Source organism: Cheilinus undulatus, linkage group 22 (assembly GCF_018320785.1).
Source record: "Cheilinus undulatus linkage group 22, ASM1832078v1, whole genome shotgun sequence".
Taxonomy (NCBI): Eukaryota; Metazoa; Chordata; class Actinopteri; order Labriformes; family Labridae; genus Cheilinus; species Cheilinus undulatus.
The window spans coordinates 32,995,626-33,006,196 of NC_054886.1; the positions used below are offsets into that span (position 1 = coordinate 32,995,626).

The 10,571-nt window shown below is 38.2% G+C and overlaps 1 long non-coding RNA gene across 1 annotated transcript; it reads right to left on the reverse strand.

The window, feature by feature from the left end:
• Positions 1–3,756: 3,756 nt before the first annotated feature.
• Positions 3,757–4,606, reverse strand: LOC121504101. The gene is made up of 3 exons (XR_005991433.1): positions 4,476–4,606; positions 4,023–4,218; positions 3,757–3,843 (listed from the first exon to the last, which is right to left on the reverse strand). It is a non-coding gene; the product is annotated as an uncharacterized LOC121504101 (long non-coding RNA).
• Between the last annotated feature and the right edge of the window lie 5,965 nt (positions 4,607–10,571).

Here is a 10,571-nt window from a genome sequence, read left to right on the forward strand (position 1 = left end):
CCTAGCGTTTAAATCCCTTGCAGATTATTTTTATCTGGATGCAAAGCCCATTGTTTATTCAAAGCTTTGGTACTATAAATCCAGATTACTAGATTAATGATAATGTGTTCATTTATTATGTTTTCAAAGTGAAAAACTTTTGACACTGGCAGCGAATGACAACAACTCTCTGTTCGCCTGCTGGCCAATCACAATGCTCCAATTTTTTTCTCTGTTTTCTTGGCGGGGTCAGCCAAGGATCAACAATCGACAATAAAGGTATGTGTTAGTTTGGAAAGGAAGACAACATAATGCTCTATGGCCCGGCTTATGAAAACATGACATTTGGGCTCCTAACATGGGATTAATGAGCATTTTATGCACTAGAATACCACATGCACAAAGTGTGAATGGGTTTACAGAAATAAATGATAGTGATAGTTTCTGTTTTGTAAAGATGTTATTTTTTTCTTGATAGTTCTATAAGATAAAATTTCTATATTATTCTTTTACCTGGTCTTTCTGGCTAAATAACTTTGAATATATTCCTTCATCCTTGCAGCACACATATTCTGATAGTCCAGGTTGTCCTGAAAAAATAGATGTGTATAACCTGATTGTGCTTACAAGGGTAGAGATTCTACATGAATTTTTGAAAAATGAATAATAAATAAAAAACAATAGAGGTGGACCACAAATATAGAAACGTTTCAAGGGTTAAAAACCTGAATGATTTCGAGGAAATTTGAATGCAACATGCAATATTCATACAATATTTGTTGTATGAATAAATCCCCCCAAAATTCCAGGAAAAATTCTGGAAAATTTTCAAACATATTCCCCAAAACATCCAAGCTAATTTCCTGAACTTTTACATGAAAATCCAGGTGGCATTTATTTTAAAATGTACAAATTTTCCAGATTTCTGATCAAACCAAAGTCCTAAATGTGTATGAATTTATTCCCTAATTCCCATTAAAATACATACATTTATATATATATATATATATATATATATATATATATATATATATAAAAGCCAAAATGCAATTTAATAAAATGTGTGTGTGTTTTTTTTTTTTTTTTGACTTTTTCCATGTAAGGTTACCTTGAATGCTTTGAAAGACGTCTTTATATAGAAATCTTTATTATCAATGATGTTCTTTTATGTGCATGAATAAATCTGCAGGAGTGCATGTACAAAATGACTCCCTGCATGCACACATAAGGACATCGTTTCAGCCTCTTCAAGAACTAACTAAGCATCAGGGCAAGGAGGTTGAATATAAAAAACAACAACAACAAAAAAACAAACTAACAAATGTAAAGAACCAGATCAGTGGTCACATTAGAGGTATAACTTTGTCTACAAGAGGCTGCCAAAAACCAAAAGTTTCTCACACTAGCTCCATCATGGCCCAGAGGACTTTTATTTGGAAGGTCAATGAAAGAATGAGTCTCAGACTTAAAATAAAAAAAAAAATCATAGTCATATTATTTTAAATCAGGCCACCTAACAATTAAAATTCTAAACTGCAGTTTTTAATTTGCATAGTTAAGAAAAACCGACCAGTTCTACATGTAAAATTTTATAAATGTAAATGAGTGCTGCTCTGCTACACCAGTTCAGTCTGAAGCCTTGATGTAGAGCTAGGACAGAGAGCTTTTTTAGTTGAATACACTGTTCAACAGTATTACACACAAAGAAATCTGCAGGAGCGCATGTAAAAATGACTCACTGATGTCCAATGTTCGCTGGTTAATGCAACAGCATATGTATTTCTTAGGAGTTCATGTTTAGTCACTTCCTGAGTTTAGTGACCCCGTTAAGATGAACTAAGTTAACAGATCAAGTTACTGCTCTCTATCATTGCTTTACTGTGCAGTTTCTACTGTCTTTAAGGTCACATATTGTGCAAATTACACTTTTTCAGGCTTTTCTAACAAAAATATGTACCCCTGGCCTGTGTACAATCCCCCCAAGAATTAGAAAAAATCAATTCCCTTGTCTTAAAATGGTAAAATATGTCTCATTTGAACTAACAGTCCTTTACCTATTAAGATTAAAAATCTGCTTTAATCTTGAGAGAAAATCAGGAATCTCTGGTAGGCAATAACGTAAGCTTAACCATGAAAAAATGAGCCTGCTATGGATCAAAAATTAAATTTAAAGCTAAAAGAAATTATTATAATGATAAATACCGTTATCTCAAGGTATGAATGAGTTTTGCTTTGTCTGCTGAGTTCATTTAAGTGAAATGAGAAATTTAAAGGAGAAATGATGTCCTTAATTGCCTCACCTTGAGAGCAAAGGGACTTTAAGTCCAAGGCTCTCTCCAAGGTCAGGACCCATACATTTTCTCTGAGGCATTCACAATAACTTCATGTTTCTGTGGTAACTGCAAAGATGTCACAATGCCAAGAGCCTGACTTCCTCCTCTGATCACATCCATTCATTGTGAGCATGAGTGATTGATGCAGTGATGCTCTTATCACCAATATACCATCTTTGGTAAATGCTGAGGCTGGGCAGTTGCTGATATTCAGTATGTAAATTTACCATGACCTCATATCTTTTAAGTGTTGTGCTCCTGCCTGCCTCTGTCTGACTGTTTTCTCACTCACTGACACACCTCTCATGCTGACTACAAACTAATATCACACACATGTGGTGCCACACAGTGATCAGCTGCATTCCTGAGCTGTAAGTTTATCAGGGTTCTGCACATTACAAGCAGCTATTTCCTCAAAGTTTACCTTTTATTTCTCAGTGCTGCTGATAACACTGATTTTCTCCTGTGAGTCTGAACACGGGGGCTGAGAATGCCCTGTTTCACTTCAACCATGCTTGACTGTCAGCTTCAGTGTTGATGATTTAGATGCCTGTTGCAATGAGGCCGCTCTGTATATGCAAACATCAGATTTCTATCAAAATACCTGCAAAAAATGACTCAGTCTCTTAGTCGGTCATGTGCTGCACATTCAAACTCATGCACTGACACATAATCTTCAAATCCTTAAAGAGAGAAGTCCAAGGATCATTGACTCTTAAATGACTGTTGCCAATGGGGAAGCATGACACATGACTGTAATGAGCTGTTTCATAAGTCTGAGGAGACTTGCTGTATTTAGAGGAGAGCTTATACTGATCATGCTTCATCTCATACCAGTCGTACCTAATTTGACATATAACACTTTCCCAGCAACAAAACTGACTAGTGGAAATGCTGAGTGGCTAGTAACTTTGCAAAACCACTAACCACTGTGGCTGGTTATGATTAGTGCAAATTCTTTTGTGGATATGGTGTAAAAAAGGTGACCAGTGGACGCTACATGTGCAATAATCTCGATATCTTAGTGCTGTTAGCACAGTGCAGTTCATTCATTCAGGATCTGCTGCTTTTTACATTGTTTCCAGACCTTAAATGCATCATTATTAACCACACAACATCAACAGCCCTGGTTAAATCATCTCTAGGACCTTTCACAGAGGGTTATTCTATCAGCACAGTTAATAAACAACCTCTGTTCTTGATTATTTTGAGTCCACATGACTCCTGATGGTCTCAGTGTGGACAAAGACAAAAAATGGAAAGATGTGCTTTTCTAAGTAGGACAAACTCTGCTAAAAAGGATAAAGGATCATGGATGGCTAAGATAAAGTGAAATGAGCTTATCAGAGATTCATGTACTCGTGATTATAAGTTAGTAGGGGATTTTTGACCTGCCTTGTAAACTCCTCTCCTAATCTCCTTATAGGACAAAAACGGAGCAACTGCCAAGGAGTCGGAGATGACCAAAACGTAGGACAGGAGCGCATCGAGATGCTAGGACTTGGGGAACGCCAATGAAGGCTGAACATTTCTAGGTCAGAGAGAAACAGAAACTGTGCATCACTGTCCAACTGACATAGTTAATGAAATCCACATGTTCTCTGAAAAAAATGCTGCTGATGGGGTTACAGAGAATCATGACACAAGCTTTTTTTTCCACTTCACTACAACCAGTCACAGAGAAATAAAAAGTTGAACAGAAGACTCAACTCATTCCTGGAGCAGTGTAGTACAGCAGAGCCCTGCTCTCATCAGAAAAGTGACTCCAGATGCCGTTTACTCTTCTTCATCTGGAGAAGCAGTCCCAGCTTCCATCTCTGGTCCCTCCCTGTGGCTGGATCCAGGCAGCTATGTGACTCTGAGCAGACTCTGGGATCTCTAGTAGGTCTGGTCTGTGCAGAAACAGCTGTAGAAATTGTTTATATTTTTTTTTTATAGTTCAGTTTTATAATGGTGATTTGTTTGATTCATTATTGATAACAATTGATGCTGTTTTGATAAGAAACTCTAGTGTTATTTTAAAGAGAAGTTGTCTGTGATTATTGTAAATACTGTAATACTGTAAATAATTCCATGCAGTGGTCACGCTGTATCTATGATCAAGTGTAATGCAACCGTTCAGAAGAGGTATAAGGTTGATGAAAAATTAAGTCCTTGGCTTACTTGGGTTTGTAGAAGCTCCTCTGTAGTTTGTAGTAGAATCCCGTGTAGCTCACCATAATGTCACAGGTCAGTGGGCCTCATGCTTTTTGCCGTGGCATGCTGTGGTTTAATTTGGTGCTGCTCTGCAGTATGGCCTTCTGTAGTTTAAGGATGTAGCCATAGTCTTTCTCCACCTTTGCAGAATGCAGGCTCCACTTCCTTGATTTCTTGTCAATAGCTTTCATATCAGAAAATGAAAACATGACAAAAATAATTATATTTAATGATAACATAATTTTAAAATTCCTGACATAGAAGTGTGAAATTTAAATTTTTACGACATGTTCTTTATATAGACATCCTGGCCTGCTGAGTAAACAGTTCTACTTATATACAAATACTGTTATTGTGGACATGCCAATTTGGAAATCTTATTCAATGGAACAATCAGCTTTATTTGCACTGGTCGGTGGATATGATAGTGTTAATCCAACTCAATTGATGAGTGAAAGTGAGTTTAAAAAGAACATAACCTATTACACTGTGGATCTTTTTTCCCAGGTTCTTTGATCCATGCCACATGTTAAGGGTTTGTCTAACTCAACCTGACTTATACTTGTCTTTGCCTGTATGGACCATTGACAACAGAGATTTTTAAGCATGGATATTTGAAACCTTTCAGCATATTTTGACACACTACATATGTAGCACGTCAGTGAGACAACCCAAGGTAAATTTATTTACTGAAGAGTGTAGCTATTAGGCAGAATTCACGCAGATTTCCCAGTCAATACTGTGGATGAGGAAAATGATTTTATGATATCAGCTTGAAATTCCATGTAGGGCTGAAACGAATCCTCGAATTATTCGGGTGATTCAAAAAATTCCTCGAGGCAAATTATCTGCCTCGAGGCTTCGCTTAAATCAGTCATGTATCCATATACGCCCGTACTGTAACCTGGACATCGCGCCGTTTGTTGCACGGCGAGCTGTCTTTCACACGGACGGCTATTTGTGTTGCACAATGTGCTTGTTTTCGCTGTTACTATAATGCAACATGCATGATATGAGGCATGAAAATCACAAAGGAAGAGAAGTTGATGCGCACTGATGTCTTAACTGCAGCATATTTTTCAAAAAGTGTCAGCATCCCAAATAATTTTATAAGACTTATATTGGTAATAAATTGACACCAAAACACGCTATTGCCACAGACATTGACTGAGACTAAATAGGTCAAAGTTCAACATCATGTAGTCAGAATTCAACAGGTCACAGAAGCAGCTTTATCCCTTCAAATGTGTTCTCCATGTCAGTGGATGGTCTTAAAAGGTCAGATTTTTATGGTGGATGAACTCACAAACAAAAATGTGCTAAAATTAAAAGTGAACATGCATTGAAAAATAGACCATATTCCTGTAATCTTAAGGTTCACCTTTCAGACATCATCAGACCACTGTGTGAATGATGAAGCTTTATTCTTGCTATAATGTGAAATATTACACTCATGTATAAAGTAGAGGATGTTAAAATGATTGTGTCCCTTTACTTAAATGACAAATTGGAAAATAAAAATAAACTACAATAGAAGAAACAAAGTGTTGGCACCCAAAATTTCCTGGGAGAGGATCCTTAAAACCCCAAACATGACATAATCTAATGTCATTATTTAACTTCCTTTCCTTGTAACGTTAAGAAATTTAAACTGTCATAAGTACTTCATTGCACTTTGTAAAATGTATTTTCTTTAAAGAATAATACCAATTTTTAATATAGAAGTAGTTAATTTAAGGGACCCAGCTTCTTTTCTCATTTCTCTAGTACTACTTCTCTTGAAAAAAGCCAAAGTGACTGATTAAAAAATGCAATATTTCTTATTAGAGTACTCGATTAATCGTCAGAAGAATCGATAGAATACTCGACTACAAAAAGAATCTATTACTGCAGCCCTAATTCCTTGAACATTTGTAAGTTTGTACATGGAGTTTCAATGTTGTTGAACTCTAAATCAGTGCCGTCCTCTCTCAGATCCAGTGACATCATACTACACAGACTGCCATTAGGCAGTAATATCACATAACTGCACATCACTATGTTTAGGCCAGGATGTAGCCACTAGGCATATAGAGGATAATTCATAAGCTAACAGTTTTGTCATTAAAATCTGAAGTATGCCTTGCACTGAAGTCGCTGCACTGTTTTGTCCTCACTGCTGCTGGTATCCAGCTCCCAGACTGAAAAATGGGAGAAACTCTCATTATTCTGTTTTTGACCAAAAATGGAAAAAAAAAAAAAACAAGCCGTTGTTCCGTTTTTCCCATTCTTGACCAAAAATAAAATAATGGAAAAACAAGCCATTTTTCTGTTTTTTTTTTTTTGTTTTTTTTTTTCCATGTTGGTAACAAAACAGGTCAAATTTTTTTTTTTTCGATTCCATTATTTTGTTTTCTTCATTTAATGGAATTCTTGAGGAAGGAAGTCATGTGACCATTGGGACAGGTGAGCGTTTCAAAATAAAAGCCTTCATGTCAAAACAAGAGCCAGTTATTGTGTTTTACATTATTAAACTAAGCCAAAATGCTCTTTTATTCTCTCACTCCCTCTCTCTCTCTCCATAGAAAAATTTCCTGTTGTAAATGAATAAAATGTTCACTAATTAAATAGAAACAACCTTAAATTTATCTACGTGTATAATCACATCCTTGCTGATGTTTATAAACTTTTTTTTAACTCTCACAGTCTGTAACAGTCCATGCAGTTTGATGCTGCATTGTGTTTTTACTCCTGACTGTAACTTTTCTCTCCTCATCTCTCTCCATCCTCACTGTCCGTCTGTCTGCTTCATATTAGACTGCGTTAATGCAGACACGTGTTGCCTCGTTTAGCAACCAAAGAGAACTACACTATCTACGGGAGGAATTATCAAGCTAACTGATACTCGAATGTAACATCATTTAGGCTGCGGGACTTTGAGTCCGTCCGACTCCAGTTTGAAGCCATCGAGGGGTGAGTAGGTGAGAGGTGTGTCTGTGCCTCGCGCAGTCTCTCTCCGTGACTCTCAGGTGTGGAGAGGTAAAATAACTCTAAGCACAGATGAGTTTTCTTGAAGGTTCAACATCATGTTGTCCTGTACTACCCCGCGTTGAGCTAATGTTGGCCAGTGTTTCGTGCTGCTGCTTTGACATGCTGTTATTGTTTAGGAGGGGGGCGGGGGTGAGTGTTTGGGAAGTGCCACGCTTTAGTGTTCCCCGAAACATACTCCTCAGATATACGTCCCTCTTAATAAAAACACAGCATTTCAGTCAAATTCATTCAAATTTTCGTGATTTACGAGTTAAATAGTAGATTCTGTTTTTATTGGCCAATTCCACGATTCTGTCCACGATTCCGCTAATGTGGAAACCATAGGGTCCTAGACTCCTTGTCTCAGCTAACTCGTCTTTTTGTCTACTCTCTTTGTCTTTCTAATGATCGTAGATCTGGGTCCAGGTCCGTATCAGATGGTGTCTGGGTCCAGACCCAGACCGCGGTCTGCCATTTGGTAAACCCCTGCATTACAGCATAAACTGTCCAAGCCATTGTCTAAGTGTATGAACAAATCAATGAACTGTTTGGTTTTACAGCCTATATAACAACATTTAAGTACATGACACAAATAAGCTCTAAGAAAATAACCGCTGTGTTACAAGAACTAAGTGTTAACCATCACCTCTGCAGCTGCAGCCCCTCCACCAGTCTGCTGCTGAAAAGAAGAGCCTTCACCACTATTAACAAGCCGTAAGAATGGAAAGGGAGGATTCAGTTAATGTAAAAAAAAAAAAGAGTACTGTATTTATGTGTAAGGAAAACTAACTTGACTAACAAATGATTGGCAAAAAAAAGGTTTTATGATGGGATCACTTTTAAAACAACAGAAGACTTATAAAATTACAAACCTGTGCTTAAAAAGTGAGTGGCATAATAATAATGAAACAGAAGAATTGTGAATTAATTTTTTTTGTTGTTTGCTTTTTTTGATTGTGGGAACGGGCTTTCATCGACTCAAGAAAGTATTTCCTATAGTTTTAAACTTAATTTTTGTATCAGCAGCAGTAGCAGGCCCCAGTATAGAGCTTAGTGTTATTGTTGCTGTCAGGCCCAGGCTAGCTGATATCCTATAGTGTGAACCAATACACAGAGTTAAGGCCCATTTATACTCCCTTTACGTACGAAAATGTGTACGTCCTTTTCAAACGATGTTACCGTCACTGCTCACGTACTTCCATGCATCCTTTACGTTGGCATGGATGTTAACCAATACATCCACCAGGGGGGGCAGCCTAGAGTCAAAAGTTTATGACAACAACAAACTCAAAAATAAACATGGCGACTGTGGAGGAGGTATTGATTATGTACCTCTTGCATAAAAAACAAAAACGGAGGTACCGTTTCTAACCACAACTTTTCCTCAAAAAGTTCCGCCATTGTTATTTCTTCTTCGTGTCTCACTAGAGCTACGTATCGGGTATTGACAGCAACACTGCCCCACAGCTTTATGGAAACGTGCAGAAATACAGCGAAATGAATGCAGAGCACAGACAGATGGCTCCGTGCGTATCCGGATCCGTATTTAACGTTGCGCATAAATGGGCCTTTAAACTGTTTCCAGAACATCTCTACTCTTTTTAAAAAATTATTAATAGCCTAACTGAACATTAATATAATTAAAATACTTAATCCACAATTGACAACTTAAGTGAAAGTTTGTGCTTCTGCATCGCGTCAACGGCGTAGCTACGCGGTGGACCCCTACGCTGTAGACTGACGTGCACCTCCCAAAAAAACGAATTACATGTCGCAGCGACGCGGACTGCAAGGGCTGTGATTGGTCTGCTCAAAACGTCATTTCTGGCAGTTGCCAGCAGTCGACTCATTTAGTGGCCGTATAGACCACCTCCGCAAACGTCTTCCCTGTCGCCTGCACTTCAACATTTGCAACAAAAGAATTTGTTCGTCGATATCAATGAGCGCCAACTCCTTGGTCGCCATTGTTTACTGTGACCAGAAGATAAACAAGGATTTGGATGTGACCCCTCTGAAACCACATACACACACAGCCACACCACCCTGGCGGCACGGTGGTGAATTGCAGAGTGGTGCGTTTCCTCAAAGCAGAACTTCAAATGGTCAACGACGACCCCACGTCGTCGGTTTACTTATGCCATCGACGCAATGCAGAAGCATAAATCAGTAGGCCTGGGTTCGAAAGATCGATTCTCCGATTCAGATCGATTCTTTTTTTAAAAATCTGATATCGATCCATAAAATCCAAAGATAGATCTTTTAATAGATGCCTTTTCCCTCTCCTGTTGGCCCCTTGCGCTACCGGTCTCAGACTTCTGTCACTCACGCAGCCTGAAAATTGACCGGCACTCACTTCTTAAAGCGTTTAGACCATGATTTAAGGTTTAAATCTCACGCTCAATCATCTAATTTTTGATATCTGGGCGCGTTATTAATACGAGCTGCATATCTCTTCCTCAGACGGAAACCTCCGCCGGTGCAGCGCGAGCAGCGGAGCTCTACAGGTGGAGAGCGCTTAAGCCACTGTTGCTACAGACCTGCTACACTCACACACAATAGTGATCGTCTGAGATGCTATGTTTAAGAGGAGCATACCCCGACTTATTTGTGAAACCCCCATATGTGTCGCTCCATACAGTGTGCTTTATTTTACGACCCCCACCATTCCTCCATTTCACGCGCAAATTACGCACGGCCCACTATTACAGCAGGGAAATGACGGAGCGCTTAGTCTAATATTTAGAGAGATATGAGTTACAAACTTGCATCTCATGTAGATTTTCTATTAAGTAAGCATAATATAACATTGACAACAACATACAATGTGCATTTATGATAGATAACATATGGTGCATGTTTCTTTTTATCAGCACTATGGGTTCTGTCTTTTAATCAAAGAGCAAACTTGACTGTATTTTGGATTTAAACACTACAAAGAGAGAGAGGCAAACTGGACAAAAAAAAGATCACATTCAGGATGGGCCACATGGAGGTAAAATAGTGATGTAAATACTAGGGGTGCACCGATTACAATTTTTTCGATCTTTAAAAAGC